Below are 18,279 nucleotides of genomic sequence, written 5' to 3' on the forward strand. Positions count from 1 at the left end.
ACTTTCAGTATCAGTTGCATGATACCAAAAAGAATTTCCTTGTTTTTCTTTCCCTATTTTTGAAAGAATTGACTTATTTAATATTTTTTAAACATCTTTCACTTTTTATAAAAAGTCCCATTTCATCATGATACATTCATCTAGCATATTCTAGGAACTCTAAGAAATTTGGTTTATAATTTCTTTGCAAGATTTGTATTTTTGAAAACTTATTTGTGGTTTCCAGAGAGGATACCTGAAACAGTTTTTCTTCACTTTGATGTTGTGCTAGCTTTCACTGTTGTGAACAAGTCAGGAAGCTTTGCTACTTATTTTATGCCCCCCATTTATGTAAAGTATTTTAAATTCTTTCCAACAAAGGTTTTATAGAATCCACTCAATAAATAATCTTGAACGGATTCCACTTTTTACAGAGTCCTTTTTAAAATTATATTTTCATTTTTTTCTTTTGACAGCCTATCTTCTTAGTTTTATATCATCTCTAATTTTATTTTGATACTCTGTATCTTTAAAAATTATTTTCTATACAATTTTAGGTTTGATAGTATGAATTTTTATACAATTATGTTGTTATCCATCAATATTATTGATATTTGATTGAAAGTAAGGCCACAGCCCTCTGATACCCCTATATCCAAGGAGTCTGAAATGATTGGAAATGTCACCCCAGCCCCTGCCATTTATCCTTAGGGCATCAATGGCACGCCAATGGAGCAGAAAACTTCATTTCAAGCCCTTTCCCCCTGGGAGTTGCCTTGGTCTGTACTCCACGTCTGGAAAAGTCCACCAAGCAGTGACCCTTCCCCAGGGAGGGTCAGGATCACTCCCACAGGCTATTTAGGCTGCCACCGAGAAAAAGAATGCATGGTTTTGAGGTTTTGCATGTCCAGTGTCTCCCCACCCCTTCCTCACCATGCTTTTCCGACCACCCAGGAGTGCGGCAGTAAACATGGGCATTGATTCGGTATAATTTGGTCTGACTGGAATTATTTGTGTTAGTGGAAAGTCTCATCTTAAGATTATTCCAAAAGGGAGAAAGAGAGGGAGAGACAGAGAGAGAGAGAGAGAGAGAGAGAGAGAGAGAGAGAGAGAGAGAGAGACAGAGACAGACAGACAGAGAAAGAGAGAGAGAGAGAGAAAGGGAGAGAGAGAGAGAGAGAGAGAGAGAGAGAGGTGCTCATGAAGGCCAGAGTTGTCCAGTGTTCCAGAGCTGGATGTACTGAAGTTGTGAGCCACCAATGTGGTGGTGAGAACCCAAGTCAGGTCCTCTGCAAGAGCAGTATTTGCTCTTAACCACCAAGCCATCTCTATAGCCCAGATGATCAAATTTTAAATAATCTTATCTGGTACTTTTTCTACCTTCCTCCCTCTCTTTCATCAGAATTGTCATAAATTTCTGTGTTTTACTATATTTTTTCAAAGAACTCACTTCATCTTAATTAGTCTAGATGGAACACATTAATTTATGTTTTCAGTTTTTAAATTACTTTTTCCCATTTTTTTTCCTTTTGTTTGTTCTTTTATCATCATGAGTTGAGAGATCATTTTATTTTGTATGTCATTTTCTAATAAATGTTCTTACCCTTTTTATTTCTGGAGTGTTGCTTTGGCCATATGCCACAGTCAGGACGTGTAGCGCTCTGTTTTATCACTAGCTTTAAACGTGATTTTTCCTTTAACCCAAGACTTATTTAGGAAAACCATTTTAAAGGTCTCAAGATGCTTTGATTTTACACTCACATCTGTTTTCCAATGGGCTAATTTAGCTGTGTTCTTTAAATATCACAAATAGGTCATTAAGTCCCACCCAATGTCCTCTTGTAGGCATAGCTGGGCGGGTCCCAGAGGTTATTCATCTTCCGGCTGAACTATTTCTTTATCAGCTAGACCTGATAATCCAAAGCTTTTATCAGTAGCATTTTTTAAAGCTACCATGCTTTCCTGAACTGAAATTGCTAAATTTAGTACGAGTTTCAGGTTGTTTTCTTCAAAAATACCAACGTATAATCAAAGCCTTTTGGATTTATTTATTTTACCTTACAACTTTTGAGATCAGAAGATCAGCTCTCCTTATAATAATTACATTGTTATGTAATTATTAAGTGAACCTCATGTAAGGGAAGGCTGGAAACAAGCCTAAATGCTGTCTGTACCTCTTTACTACTTCCTATCAGAACACTGGTAAGACCCACGGGCCCTAGGACCAGAAAACTTTCTGGGATTCTGGGAACTGTAGTTAGTAGAAAATAACAGCAAAACCTCATGGGAAATTACAGTGGCCGTGGGTATTTTTTTCCATGTATGTCCCCCAACAGGAGTATTAGGGCCACTCACCTGTAAAGTTTCCATGGACTGGTTATGAACAAATTACATCTCAGTCAGTATTTAATATTTTAATAAAAAGCTTGCTTTAATTTGACCAAAATGGTGGAATTGGTTTTTCTGCAGTGAATCTCAGGATTAACATGTCCCTATTATTTATCAACCAGGACCTAATTTTTACCCCAAAGGATCACATTATATATATTGATATGACCAAGGCCTCTCAAGTATTCTTCAGTCCCTCATTAAAAGAAAAAACTGTGCATTCTGTCGGATTAGTTAAACTCTATAACCTTAGGCTTGAAACAGACTAATGCAACCAATAAAAGACACAAATTGCTAAGAAAACGTCTCCTCTCCCAGAGTTCAGTGCATGCCAAGTCAGACACCAGTATGGTCCTGGTAAAGTGGCGCACACCTTTAATCCCAGCACTCTGGAAGGCAGAGGCAGGTGGGTCTTTGAGACAGGCTCCAAAGCTACTGAGGAAACCCTATCTCAAAATAACCAAAAAAAAAACCAAAAAACAAACAAAAACAAAAACAAAAACAAAAACAAAAAAAGTGAAAGCTCCTCAGCAGATTGAAAGAACAATACCCTTCCCTTGGGGACAAAGGATTTGCACAGGATTCTTTCTTCTTGCTGTGCTCTTAGTCAGTTACTTCTCCTGGACTCTTCCCCTAGGTTACAAGCTGCCACTTGGCGTCATCTCCCTGCTGCCTAGAACTACTCAGAAAATTAGCACCCTCCAACCCAAGAGCCATTTGCTCGAAAAGTTCCTGACCATTGGTTGAATATGAGTCACAGTGAACACGCAGCATGCAGACACTGTCTCAAGCCACCACCTTTCGCTTTCAGGAATTAACATGTTTTCCAGTCTCATGAATGTAAACAGCATTTTGTAGTGTTCATTTGACTTGTTTTATTTTGGAAGTAAAGTTAAATTTCTTTTTATGTAGCCTTTACAATTGTCTTCTGTAAATTGTTACTTCACATATCTGTTCATTTCCCATTGCATAGCATTTTAAAAAATAATTTGAAATAAACTCTCTCTCTCTCTTTCTCTCTCTCTCTCTCTCTCTCTCTCTCACACACACACACACACACATTTTAGACTCAAACCCTGTATTATTAAATGCATTACAACTCTCAGCTGTAATGACTGTCTTCATTTTCTGATATTCTGCTGTATATAAGAATTTGTGTTAATCTAAGTTATTTTCTTTAGAAAGGAAGCAAAATTGAAGATGTCCTGTCTCCTCCACTGTTGGGCCTAAATTATCTCAGAGCCCATACCTCAAGGCCTAAAGGATAGAAAAAAACCTGACTTGAGTTCAGAGCCTATACATCGAGGCCTGTAGGAGAGAGAAAAGCCTGGCTTAAGTTTGAGTGAGGATGAGACAGCAAAAACTAGGTAGATGCCCCTCTGGACAGAGGGAGGGTTTAACTGCCTCTCATTGGCTGGAGGTATCCCTATATCACAGGTTGTCACTTAACATATATAAGCTGATGCTCACAGTCATAAACTGAGTTCCTGCTTCTACTCAACTTCTTATTGCATTTGATTGTCCTGTGTTATGGGGCCATGGAACTGGTGGATAGTATACTCACCTTTCCCTGTTGATTAAGGAGGCTCAGGAAGCCTAGCATTCCAGGATCCACAATTCCTAAGAAAATGTTAAAAGTAGAACATTGATGATTCATTTCCCTTACTTTAGTAATAAAAATAGGTGATATTAATAGGAAAAAAACAGGCTGTCTTAACAATTTTACACTAGACCTTTAAAAAGCTGCTTAAATGTCAATTTGTGCTAAATGACAGGCTTTAAAAGAGACCGACAAAATTAACTGTCAAGGTTATAAATTCTAAGAAATAGCTCAAACCTTAGGTCACACAAATGTCTGCCAGGAGTGGGTAATTTTCTCTTTAACCACTTTTTGGTTGACAGGAGTAATCTGTAAACATTCAAACCTTGTTAGTCACAGGGCAGAGTGGCTGAGTCACCCTGATCCTTAAAGGAGAATGTCAAATGTACTGTGTACTACCTTGTATGCTGGAATACAAATGGGGATGGCAGATGTGGAAGCAGCAGTCATAGACAATGGGCCCGCAGAGTGACCCTTCATTGTTTGGAGCCTGGACAGTAAAGGACGGTCTCTGGCCACAAAGGAAACAACTTTCTTGTGTAACCTCATTCATCACACAAGGATTCTAAGTTGACGACATATAATAAAGATGACAAATTTTGCATTTTAAATACAAAAATGTATGTTCTGACATATAATATTCACAATTATATATCTTATGGCCAACTTCCTCACCACGCTCCCACTTAAGTTTGGTGGAAACTTGGGGCATGTTTCTCAATTACTCATTCTGTCAACTTGTTTTGGACAGTTATTGTAATTAAAAGTATAGCTATTGGCTATCATCAGAATCCAACTTTTTAAATATTGATTCATGACGTAGGAAGATGACTCAATATAATCAACTTTTAAAGTAATAACTTAAGTAATTCATCCAGTCAATTTAATGCTATCTACAAACTCTTTCCATGCTCCCAAATTTCCAGGTAAGTTATTTCCTGTATCTTGGAACTGATGAGAACATTGGGAACAATGAGAACATTGTGACTACGTGGCATTCAGACCAGGCCCACACCATGGTTTGCTGGCTCCTTTCTATCTTATTCCTGGAGGTTTCACTGGCACTCTATTCTATTTGACTTTGATCCCAGTTGCACTGTTAGACTTTCAGAACTTCACCTCTCTAACATCTTTGACTGCACTCAAACCCTGCTCAGTGCTCTGCAGCCTCACTTGCCCTCCAGGTTATCTTTTGCCCAGCTTTGTTAAGGACTCCAAGCCATTTATCCTTCTTCCTTCCTTTATTTCTTTGTCTATTTCTGTGTGTGTGTATGTGTGTGTGTTCATGAGCATGCAGGTTTACATGCATGGGTGTATAAGTGCATATGTTGTAACATGAGGGGCCTTCTCGTTGGGGTTTCTGTCCTGCCCAGTTCCCCACAGCCGGGAAGCCCCAAAGAAAATCACATAGAGATCTCTATAAGTTATAAAGCTGATTGGCCCATTAGCTCAGGCTGCTTATTAGCTCTTGTAGCTTATATTAATTCATTATTCTTGTCTATGTTAGCCACATGGCTCGGTACCTTTCTCAGCCAGGCAGGTTACATCTTGCTTCTCAGTGGTCTGGGCTGGACTGGGAGGAATCAGCTTCCTCCTTCCCAGAAGTCTCCTGTTCTCATTGCATCACCTCTACTTCCTGTCTGGTTTTCCCGCCTACACCTCCTGCCTGGACAATCAGCATTTATTTAAAACACGATTGACAGAATACAATTATCCCACACCAATATGTAGGCCAGAGATGGATGTCAGATGTCTTCCTTGGTTGCTCTCCACATTTTTATTTATTTATGCCACGCCTGCAGGGCCTGGATAGCCAAGACTGGTAGGGGGTGCTGGAACTGAGACATGGAGGCTTCTTTCCAGGTGGAAGAACAGCAATCTTTATTTTTCCCAGCAAACTTTTATATCTCTACTGCTTCTGTGGAAAACCACTGGCCAGAAAGAACACAGACATCCTTGTCAATTACAGACCACAAGGAAGTTCCTCTGTGGTTCAGGGGAAATCAGGGCAGCTGGATCACAACTCTCCCCATTTTATTTTTATTATGGGTGGAATACCTTGCATGTCGTGGGGAATAGCCCTCTAATATTCCCTGTCTTAAGTGATGTCCTGCCCCCAAATTATTGCCCGTCTATGGCTACCCAGACACATAGCCCTAAACCAAGTATCCGCAGAACTGACAGTGACAATGAGCCAGACCAGTGCTGCAACCATCTAGCATGCACTAGCTAGGTAGTAAAATTAACAAAAGCAGTATTCCAAACCCCTCTCCATAACAATAGCAGAAGCATGCAATACAGTGCCATGAGTAATACACATAACATGGTTAACTGTTGAAAAGTCCAAAGATAGTTCACTTGCTCCTGAACCAGAGCCACTTGTTGGTTCAAGGTCAATATGCCCGATTGAATATGTCCTTTAAGATCATTTTGAATGTCCAAAGCCATCTGGTTGACAGTCTCGGCGGTCTGCACAGTCTGAGAAAGAGTAATTCCAACAGTAGTAGCTGTGGTGGTGAAGCTCTGCTCCAGCTGCCTTCTGGCCCCAGACATACTCTCTCTGGGTCCAAACTGGTGCATGGAACTCAGGAAAGCAGGCTCACTGCTCCTGCTACTGAACCATTGAAGGGGCCCCACTTTAACAATCTTTTAGGGAATTTGGGCATCATCAACCTGTCTGGCTACTTTCTGCTGAGCAGGGATGCTGCATTCTTGGGGGTGTCTCGTTCTTGGGGGTGTCTCGGTGATTCAAACCACATAAATTTGCAGTGAATCCACAGGGTCTCATCCTCTGTGGAGACAAAAGCAAAACCTCTTTTCCAAAGCATCAAATCCTTAGGCCTGTATTTTAAAGTCAAAATACTTTCTTAGCAGTTCCCAGAATCAAATGTCTTTCTTCAGTCCAGAACACAAAATACAACACAATCAACATAATAACATACATCTGTCATCTGTACACATTCTATCTTTTTGAGGCCCTCAATTCATCATCCTGCCTCCTTTTTATTACCTCCCTACTGGCCAGTCTTCCAGAGTACATCCCTCAGAGCATCTCTGGGGATGAAGAAACACATACTCCTTTTAATGTGACTTGGCTTGTTCCCAGTCTGGAACATTTAAACCCCCTCCTGTACAAAATCTTCGGCTGTCTTCCTTGTTACTTCCATGCCTTGTTGTTGTTTTACTTACTTTTTGAGGCCTTTCACTTCACCCTCCCTCCTCTTCTGTATACTTGCTAGTCTTTTGGAGGATGTCCCTCAGAGTACCTCTGTGGATGAGAAACAAAAAAACACATTACTTTCCCCAATACACTCCTCGGATGGAGTGACCCCATTCACAAATTCCCACTTTCCAGATCTCAGTGGAACCTTCACTTGCCGCAACCAGAGCAGCCTGGACTCCAAGACTGGCAGGGGTTGCTGCGATTGAGACATGGAGGCTTCTTTTCACGTGGAAGAACAGCAAGCTTTATTTTGCCCAGCAATTTTTTTTGTACCTCTACTGCTTCTGTGAAGACTCACTGGCCAGAAAGAACACAAGCATCCTTGTCAATTACAGACCACAAGGAAGTTCCACTGTCAGTCTGGGGGAGGGGGGCAGCTGGATCACAACTTATTTATTTATTTATTTATTTATTTATTTATTTGAGACAGGATCTCTCACTCTCACTGAATCTGGAATTCTTTGATTCTACAAGACTGGTGAGCGAGTTCCAAGGATTTGTCCGTCTCAATGCCTGCTATTCCAGTGCTTGGATTACAGACAGACACCTCTACGCTTAGCTTTTGTAGAAGACTTGAGAACCCAACTCAGATCTCTGTGGTTGCACTGACTAAATCAGCTTTCCACTCTCCAATCGTCACCCAAGCCACTAAACCATTTTATTCTTGCATGGTGGTAGTTTTCAGTTTTCCCTTTTGGATGAAAGGTTAGCATGTCGATAGAAATAATGATAGGCACCTGCATTCTGCTGTTCTCTCTCTCTCTCTCTTTCTCCTCCTCCTCCACTTTCTCCTCCTTCTCCTCTTCCTCTTCTTCCTTCAAAGGAAGAAACCCCGTCACCTATATAGTTCTGCTCTAAGGAGCCTGGCTTTCCTATTCAAAGCTTCACGTTCTCCCTCAGAATGAGGCAAACCCAGGTCTCTACAGGTTACAGATAAGCTATATTCTTAGAAGGAATAAGATAATTGCCTTTCTGTAAGGAGGAATGGTATGAGACAAACTTCACATGATCTAAATGACATAGGGCTCAGTAACTCTACCTTTATTATTGTTGCTTTGATACTTACAATTGGTAGACATTCATTCCACAAACAAATAGCCTGCCCTCAGAATGTTCATTAGTTTCCAGGGTAACACCAATTAAATGTGATTAGTTCTCTATGGGCTTTACCTACAACTCTTCCATCCTTTGTCACGAATACCATGGGTTGCTGTTCAAAAGCTTCTCTCAGAGTGTCCCAGTAGGCATTCTCCTACTCCTACAACCCTGCCATGCAGCTACACCCCACCCAATGTGAGCTACATCCAGAACTACCACCCACTGTTTAGCCAACTTTGGCACCTTGCCAAACTCTTTCTTTCCGAATTCGGAATTCTTTCCTGAGGCTTCCATATGACTCTGTCGGCTCTCCTATTTGTAAACGGAAGTTTCTTGGCCTGACTGCCCATTCCCAAATACCTGGAAGCCACTTCCCAAATTACCACACAGCAACTTCATATTAGTTGTAAATGCTTGGCCAATAACACAGACTTATTCTAACTAGCTCTTACATTTTGAGTTAGTCCATATTACTTATTTATGCTCTGCCAAGTTGTGGTTCCTTAATTATCATAGCATGTTCATCTTCTGTTGCCCCTGTGCCTAGCTGGGGACTCCTCTAACTTCACCTTTCTGTCCTCTATCATCCTTAGTTTGGTCACCCTGCCTATACTTCTTGTCTGGTTACTGACCAATCAACATTTTATTGGTCCAATTGGAGTGACAAATTTTTACAGTACGCATGAGCACTATTCCACAACACCTATTTCTTACTTTGACCCATCAGATGAGTTTGAGATCTGTACATTTAAATTGAACTTATTTTTAAAAATCAGAATTTCCCCCAAAGGGACTCCTTATCTCTAACATAAATCAGAAGATGAGAATAAGTTTATGTATATGGGGGAGAGTTCAAAGGTTTCTGTAATGTAACCATAGCTCCTGCTACTCATAGGAATTATGATTCCCAAATACAGTCTGTCCCTTGTTCCCTCCTTTCCCACTTTTCATAAAAATTTGTCTGCTTTGACTCATCACAATGAAGGTGAAGAGGAGGAAAACAGAATTTCACTTCTATAGATTTGCCTTACTGACCTCTGCAAGGCCACCATCTACATGTGTCTGTCACTCTTCCTCTGCAGAGCTATATTCAAAGCCATGCACTGCCATGTAATGATTGAATCTTCTTATTTCATATGCTGTTAGTGGATCTAGACCCCCCTCCACATTTCTGCAGGTTATAATTCATCAGAGATTTGTTTGAAAGACATTTGAGATAAAAAAATTGTAGGTTTCCCCCTTTTACACTTTTTAAAAATGCATTTAAGAAAATAAGGCATAATTTTGTTGTAAAGTGTTTTATCTGTTACTTTATATAAAGTCTGAAAATTGAATTGATTTTTCTGCTTGCCATAGATTTCAAAGCACCTTAAATTCTATTTAATTTCAATTTGAGGATTCCATCTTGATAAACCTTATGATTTAATTCAATTTTGACACATTTCCCATTCATCTCTGTATTTTAAATCACTGTCAGAATGGACAATGACAGGCATTTTGCCAGTTTTATTTTAGAAGACGGAAAATGAGCAGTGGCAGCTGCTGGTTCTAGCGATGTGGGGAGGGGTGGCTCACTGAGAAGTCTACAGAGCTACAAATCTCCTGTACACTTTGCATGTTACCCATAGGGATTCTGTTATCAATAGAACTTGCCTGAAGTGCCAAGCATAGCATGTAGTTTAGGACTCTGGAAGCCGCATTTGTTTAGGATATACACCTATACACCACCCCTCTTACAATAGCTCATTTTCAACCGAGTTCCTTCACCTGAACGTACTATGCAAATACCTTGCTCCAAAGAGTGACCTTAGCCACTTCAGGATTCCTTCAGTCCCTCACTGACCTTGGGTTGCATTCCCATCACTTAACAATAATATGTTTTCCACCCCATTAATGATTTAGTTTAGACAGTTTTGACTCAAGTGTATTCCCAAGGCACCAAAGTATAAACAGAAGAAGGGCAGATCCAGCCATAATCAGATTTGCACAGTAACACAAAAGTGCCTTCTAATATGTGTTAGGAAGAATGCAGTATACATTACCATCTTATGCCTATAACTGGATGTACATATGATTAAGATCAGATGTATTATGCACAGGAGATAAAAATTAATGACCTAATCTATTAATCAAAATAGAAAATTGCCCATGAAACACCTTCTAGCTACTGAACTCCTTTTTTTTTTTTGAACTCTGTAAAAGGAATCTTTAGACAATAAAGACCCTTGGATACTCAGACTCACTGGCCCATGTCAGGCTTTACAAATGTATTCCTCTATAGCAGTGGTTCTCAACATTCCCAACACTGCTATCCTTTAAAACAGTTCCTAAAGTTGTGACAACCCCCCAGGTGTAACATTATTTCATTGCTACTTCATAGCTGTAATTTGCTACTCATATTAAATATTTGATATGCAGGATATCTGCAACCCCAAAGGGGTCGAGACCCAGAGATTGAGAACCGCTGCTCTACAACTTGGATTAACTATTGCTAAACTTCAAAAAAGTCACCTTGCTTCTTTTGCAAATCTGTGTGTGTCTCTAATTTCAATTCTTTGAATAAGAGCCAAGAACCTGGGAACACTTAACTCCAACCCTGAGCACCAGTAATATGACCTCAGCCCCAAATGGTGAAGTACTAGCGTCTTGCTTCTAAGCATGAATTGAAATAAGCTTAACAATATGTTCAATAAGAGAGAAAGTAACCTTGTGACAGCTTCTGAAACAAGCTATCAGTAGTTTATCTATGCATTTATTTTGTCATTTCAATTGTAGCTGTAAATAGGTATCTTTGTAAACTCTGGGCTGTGTAAGAGGATGCGATAGTATGTCCTTGCACTTAAAGATATTGTTCCTAGTTTAACAGAGAGCTAAATTGAGATTTTTCTCAATTTAAAAAAAATGAACATATAACTATCATTTAGCAGTCCTCACTAAGTACCTGTGAAGTGAGAGATAGTTCAGTAAAAATGCTCACTGTTGCCATCTTCTGTTTTCATGACTTTTTTAAGTGACAAGGGCTTTCAAATACCATTTCTAGTTATGTCTCTGTGGCAAGAATACATTGTGGTCCCACATGAGACTCCACTCTTTCATAATATGGCTTCCTTAGGAAACAAGAGCACTGTAGATGTAATAAACTAGGTTTAGGTCACCATGAAATAGGGTGCCCCTTTAATGCGATACAACTACTGTCCTTACAAGGTCAGGAGTGGCACACACTGGAACATGCTCCTGTAATGAGGGGAGACAGTGGAAGGAGGCAGGGAAGAGCAGGTGGTAGGCAAACCCGAAAGTCTAGAAGAAGCAAAGATGGATTCCCCAATAGGTTTCAGAAAAAGCACGCTCTGTCAATTCCTTTATTTGGGACTTTAGTGTTTAGAATTATGCGGAATGCGGGGGAAAATCTCTTCTGTTGTTTTAAGTTGTCTAGTTTGTGGCAACTTAAACTGTTATGACAGCCCAGGAAAACAATATATTATCTAATTTAGTTCTCTCAATTATTAACTTATTAGTCAACTAACTTATGAATTAGGTAGTATTACTAATGCCATACCTATATTTGTTTCTTTTCTCATCGCTGTGTCAGAATGTGAGGGAGAAATAACGTTAGATATTATGATGAGAAATGAATGGTGGCAAGCAGCTCTGTGGTAGCAGAACTGTGGACTGTGGTTCTTCCCTCTTCACATTCTAGAAAAATAGGAAGTAGAGAAAAAGAGAGAAGACGGGTTACTAATGTTAATACTGCCCCTTGGGAACCACTTTCTCCTATGAGTCTCTATCTCACTGGAGCTGTACAGCTTTCCAAATTAGTGCACCAGCCAAGGAACACAAGTTTACACACATAAGCCTGAGGCTAGAGATGTAGCTTTGTTTAGGAAGCCATGGATTTGATCCCTGATCGGATAGAAACTTCACCTCAACCCTTGGCAAATATATATTCAAAGAGCCTGGAATGTTTGTGTGAAGGCCTCATCCCAGCCCCTGGCATCCATATACCCAAAAAGTCTGAAATGTTTGGAGAATTCGTGTTTTTTCTCAGTGTCAGCTAATTTTCTTTATGATTTTCTTCAAATTCTTTTATGCATAGATGCTTCATTTTATGTTTGGTTGTGATAAAAGTTTAGTTTTTCCTTGTTATGAAATACCATTAGTGTTTATATCTTAGAAAAGTTTCTTTCCACAAAGATATACCCCAATGGTTATATTTCAATTGGTCCTATTTACATATTCATCAATATTATTATTAGTTTGTGTGTATTATTTAATTGATTCTTTTGGTATAATTCAGCGTTAATTCAATTTCTGTTATGCAGTATTTTACTAATAAGTGTTAGGGCAGATTTTCTTTTCTTTTTGAAACACTTTGTACATCAGTGTGTCTTTTTTATAGATGGATTTTTGAATTATTTTTCTGTTACATAAACAGCAAAGAACTTGATAGGCTTTTGAATGAGATTTATATTATTGAATTCATTTTTAAAAAACTATCGAAAAGATACAGAGATTTCTCTATTTATCCAGAGCTAATTTTATTGCCTTTGGTTAAATTTTTAATGTTCCTCCAAAATACTTTGAATATTTAATAGATTTGTGTTCCTCTATTTTTGCAACTGTAAGTATTAGACTTTCTATTTCATTGCTGTAGACTTTTAATATAATGTTCTTATATATGCTTGGGTTACCAAACTCCATAAACATTTTCACAGTTTTCCACTGGTTCCTCTTGTTTTCCCTGTAGATAATTGTATTTCTTTCCAGAATACAGAGGCTTCATCACTACTCTATTATTTGAGTAATTAACCTTACTTTCATTGGATCTCAGTTTTTTGGCTGTATGGTCCTGGTGTGTGTATGCACCTCTTAGTCCTGGCCCATGGAGCAGCTGAAGAACATTCACCATGTTTATATCAACTACGATATTTGTTCTGTGCTTTTCATAGAAACTTATGTGAAAATTTATGGCTAGTACTAGCTTTGCTCCGTTTTGTGGTATCCTGTGTTTGCATTAACAAGCATTCAGCAAACAGGCAGTAGTGGCAAATGCCTTTAATCCCAGCACATAGGAGGTAAAAGCAGATGGATCACTATTAATTCAAGACCAACGTGGTCTACAGAGTGAGTTCCAGGACAGCCAGGACTGTTACCCAGAAAACCCTTTCTCAAAAACTTTTTAAAAAAAGAAAGAACGAAAAATAAATAAAAAGATATAAGGAAAAAAGAGGAAAAAAAGGAAAAAAGAAATAAGGAAGGAAAGGAAGAAGGAAGGAGAGAAGAAAGGAAGGAAAGAAGAGAAAAAGGAATAAAGGCAATTAACATCATTAAATTATCTCAAGCTTCATTCTCTATAGTTCATTCAAAAATATATCAATGGGACAACTCATATTGTTGATATGATTTATATCAATAATTGATTTATTAAACTATCCTAATTATTAAAGAAGTTTTATTTTTGGTGTCTAGTAATTCTATAATGGTTGTTTGAAGATGATTGTAGGGAGGTAATGCTTTGTAACCCTTAGCTTTAGTGATTTATTTCCAGTGAGACAGTAGTTAATCTGAACTAGTATTCTGATCCAAAATTATACCTATGCCATATTCCTGGGTCTTGTTCAGCTTTCTTGTGCAGCAGTTGCCCTGGTTCTGATGCTCCAGCTTTGCCCAGCTTTCTGTTCATTTGAGTTTCTTACTTTTCCCTTTTATCTGCTTTGCTCTACAACAGAGATCCATGTATATTCAAACATTGCCCTGAAGCAGGGTAAGGCAGTGAAATAGTCTGAGGTTATACACTGGTTTCCATGGATTGCTCCATGGGTTGATTTGTTTTCAAGTGGAGAATCTACAGTTTTGCTACATTCTCAAGGGGATTTTATAGATATAAATGATGAAAATTTTTTATATGCTAAATCTTCACTAAGCCAAATAGTTAGAGAACTGCAAACATGAACCGTATAATTTGATGTCATTGAAAGTGTTTATCAAACTGCCTCTTGATATTATATTGCTTCTTTACAGGACTGTTATAATAAATAGTTTGATGAAACAAACTTTTATAGTTATCATAGGCAAATGTGCTGTACCCACATCATATATTCACCTTTATAAGAGAGTTTATAAGAGATATTCCTCTTAGAACACAACATATGAAAGACAGAAAACTTAATTTATTATTTTCCTCTTTTATTGACAATGCATTTTTTCTCATACAATATATCTGATTGTTTTTCTCCTCCCACAACTCCTTCCAGCTTCTCCCCACTCTACATTTTTTGTCTCTCCTTATAAAAGACCAGACCTCTAAAAAATAACAACCAAACACAGCAACAACAGATAAAATAAAACTGAGCAAAAACTATCATACTGATTGGACATGGCAACTCAACAGGGGGTGAAGTGTCCCAAAAGCAGGAACAAAAGCCCACTTGTTCTCACAGTCAGGTGTTCCATAAAAGTACTAAGTTAATAGCTATAAAATATAAGCAGAGGAGCTAGTGGAGACACCCATGTAAGCCCTGTGCTTTCTGCTTCAGTCTCTGTAAGCTCATATGTGCCTTGCTTAGTTGATTCAGAGGGTCTTGTTCTCCTGGTTTCCTCCATTCACACTGGTTCTTAGAATCTCTGCAGAATTCCCTGAGCTCTGACGGGAGGGATATGATAGAGACTTCCCATTTAGACTTTCTGTGTGGTTAATGTCTAGTTGCGAGTGTCTGTATCTGATCCCATATGCTGTCTACAGAAGCCTCACTGGTGACGACTGGAAAAGGCCCTGGTCTATAAGCGTAGCATGATATCATTAGGAGTTATTTTACTGATACTCTTTGGTTTGGGTCAGTAGTGTTTGGTTTTAACCGAGGTCTCTAGGTTATCTAGCCTCTGGTGCGTGGTTACACTAGAAGTTCCCGGTATGGGATCCTGCTCTAGGAGTGGGCCTCTAGTGAAGTCAGACATTGGTTGAATACTCACACAAATTTTGTGTCATCATTGTTGCAGCATATTTTCCAGGCAGAAGAGATTGTAGATCAAATGTTTTGTGGCTGGGTAGGTGTCCATGCTTTTGTTTTGATAGCCTGCAGAGCAACTTCGCACAACAAAGGCACTAGAAGGTAGGCAAGCAGTATGTTGACACCAGTTCAACATCTCCATGGAAAGGTGTTGCACTGGGCAATGTGGCCCTGCTGCCAAGGTGCAATAAGAATTCCTTTGGCTTAGTAACAGCCTGGGATGTTTGGGAATTTCCGTGGGACCTCCTAAAAGTCTGCCAATTTCAGACTCTTTTGCCTGCATTCTCGTCTTCCACCTCATCTACTCCTTAACCAAATCTCCCTGCCCCTCTTCTGTCCCCATCAGCTCCCAGTCAACCCATAAAATCATAAAATCGATTCTATTTTCCCCCTTTCTGGAAGATCCATGTGTACCCCTGGGCCCTTCTTCTTTCCCTAACCTCTCTTGCTCTCTGGAGTAGAGCTTGATTATAATTTGCTTAACAGCTAATGTTCACTTTTAAGTGAACCCATACGACGTTTGTCTTTCTAGGACGAGTACCTCACTCACTAGAATTTTTTTTCTTTCTAGTTTCATTCATTTGCCTGCAAATTTCAAGATGTCATTGTTTTTAACAGTTAAGTAATACCCCACAATGTAAATGTACCATATTTTCTTTATCTAGTCTTCGGTTGAGGGACATCTAGGGTCTTTCTAATTTCTGTCTATTATGAATAAAGCTATTAAGCATGGCCAAGCAAGTGTCCTTGTGGTAGGATGAAATGTTCTTTGGGCTTATGTACGAGTGGAATAGCTGGATACTGAGGAAGATCGACTCCCAACTTTCTGAGGAACTACCGTACTGATTTTCAAAGGGGCTGTACCAGTTTGCATTCTTACTAGCGTGTGTTCCCTTGCTCCACATCCTTGCCAGCATGAAGTGTCATTTGTGTTGTTGATCTTAGACATTCTAAAAAGAGTAGGCCAGAATCTCGGCATCACTTTGATTTGCATTTGCCTGATGGCTTAGGATTCTGAATATTTCTTGAAGTGTTTCTCAGCCATTTGAGTTTCCTCTTTTGAGAATTGTCTGCTTCAGTCTGCACCTCATTTTCTAATTTGGGTTATTTGGGGTTTTTTAATGTCTAGCTCCTTGAGTTCTTCATATATTTTGGATATTGGTCATCTGTGGATGGGGAGTTGATAAAAAAACAAAAGTTTTTCTCATTCTGTAGCCTTTCACTTTGCTTAGTGGAGGGGTCCTTTGTCTGGCAAAATACTTTTATTGTCATGCGGTCCCATTTCTTAACTCTTGATCTTAGTGCCTGTACCAATGGTGCTTTGTTCAGAAAGCTGTCTCCTGCATCAGTGTGTTTACTTACGTTTTCTTTATTGATTGTCTTTCTGTTTACAGATCTTAAAGAGTTCTATTCACTTCATCAAACTGTTTGTTTGTAATTCTCTGGATTGGATTTCTTTAATGATTTACTCACTTCCCCTTTAAAGACCTCTATCATCTTCATATAGTTGATTTAAAAACCTTTTCTTGTGTTTCGGCTGTGCTGGAATATTCCGTGACTGCCGTGGTGGGATAGCGGTCCTCTAGTGGACAGATATTGCCCTGAATACTAATGATAGTGTTTTTATACTGGAATCTGGGCATCTAGGTTTGGTAGAATTAGAGGTCTAGGTAATAATTTCTAGATTTGTCTTTGTTGGATTGTTTTGTTCCTTGCTTTCTGTTTCCTCCTTGCATTTTTAAAGAGAGTGATGGTTATGTGTTGCCTTTTTTTGTGACCGCCTCACCTGATGCGTTCACGGGGAATATTTGTTTGTGTTAGAGGCTAGGTAGTGGAAGGAGCTGGGGGAAACAAAGTTGAAGGAGAAGGTCTTTGTGATTCCTTCAGGAAAGGAGTTGTTTTACCTGAGAATCGTGAGGAGAATGACCCATTCCACAACCATCCAATTAAATAAAGCTTTATTTAATACTGACCAAGAAGATAAACACTGACAAGGGACATATCCAAAGAATGACCAGAAGCTAAACTGGCCAGTTGCTTATAAAGGCAATCCCACAAGGTTAAGTACTTCTCACCTTTGTCCTGATTGGGGATAGCTTGCATCCTGACAGATTTCCCGCGTACATGCTTCACACCTCCATGTGATCTAGCACATCCTGTACAGTGAGGTCAACCAAACTTGTTTAGGGAAGTGGAAGCACATAGCTTGTGTGAACAGCAGACTCCAGCACCTCAGGAAGCATCTGTCCTTGGATAAGCGAGACTTACAGATTAGCTTTAGCCCTTACAGGATCAGCGAAGAAAGGGAAACCACAACATATTTCCTGCTGCAGAACTGAGGATAAAACTAGGGTATTGGATCTGGGGGGAAAGAGAAAGAGAAGAAGAGAAGTAAGTAAGCTTAGAAGTGGTTGCTGGGGTTGGGGGTATCTGCTGGCATTGTGGGCTATTTGCTTGTTCTGTTAGATTGCTGTGTTCCCAGTGAACACCTATTGGTGTTGGAGGCTGGGATCCTGAATTCATTCTTAATAGTAGATATGGTTTATACTAGGTTTTTGGGCCTTCTGTATCATTAGATCTCCCTTCTTAATGTTATAAAAGAAACTCAACCAAATAATGGCCATGTCTAACTTGACTATAATTCCATGTTTTTATCCCAGATCAATTTTATAGTCTGATAATTTCAAATTAATGATTACTAAGCTTTCTTAACATCTTTCTTTGCATAATTAATTATAAAAACATATAAAAATTTCATTTGAAGGGCTAATCATTAATTGACATTTTCAAAAGGCTTTAATGTGTTTAATCCATATGAAAGCAAACGCCATGCATCCCTTTTCTGCCTATTGGGTGTCAAGAGTGGATTTTAGCCTATTGATCTAGGAAAAAAAGATGAGGCAGAAACTAAGGGGCACAAACCTAGGGAAATTAAGAGAGTTGCAGCTCCATGCCAACGATTTGGACATTACACAAAAAGTTGTTAG

This window comes from Myodes glareolus, chromosome 25 (genome assembly GCF_982192425.1).
Source record: "Myodes glareolus chromosome 25, mMyoGla1.1, whole genome shotgun sequence".
In the NCBI taxonomy this organism is placed as follows: domain Eukaryota; kingdom Metazoa; phylum Chordata; class Mammalia; order Rodentia; family Cricetidae; genus Myodes; species Myodes glareolus.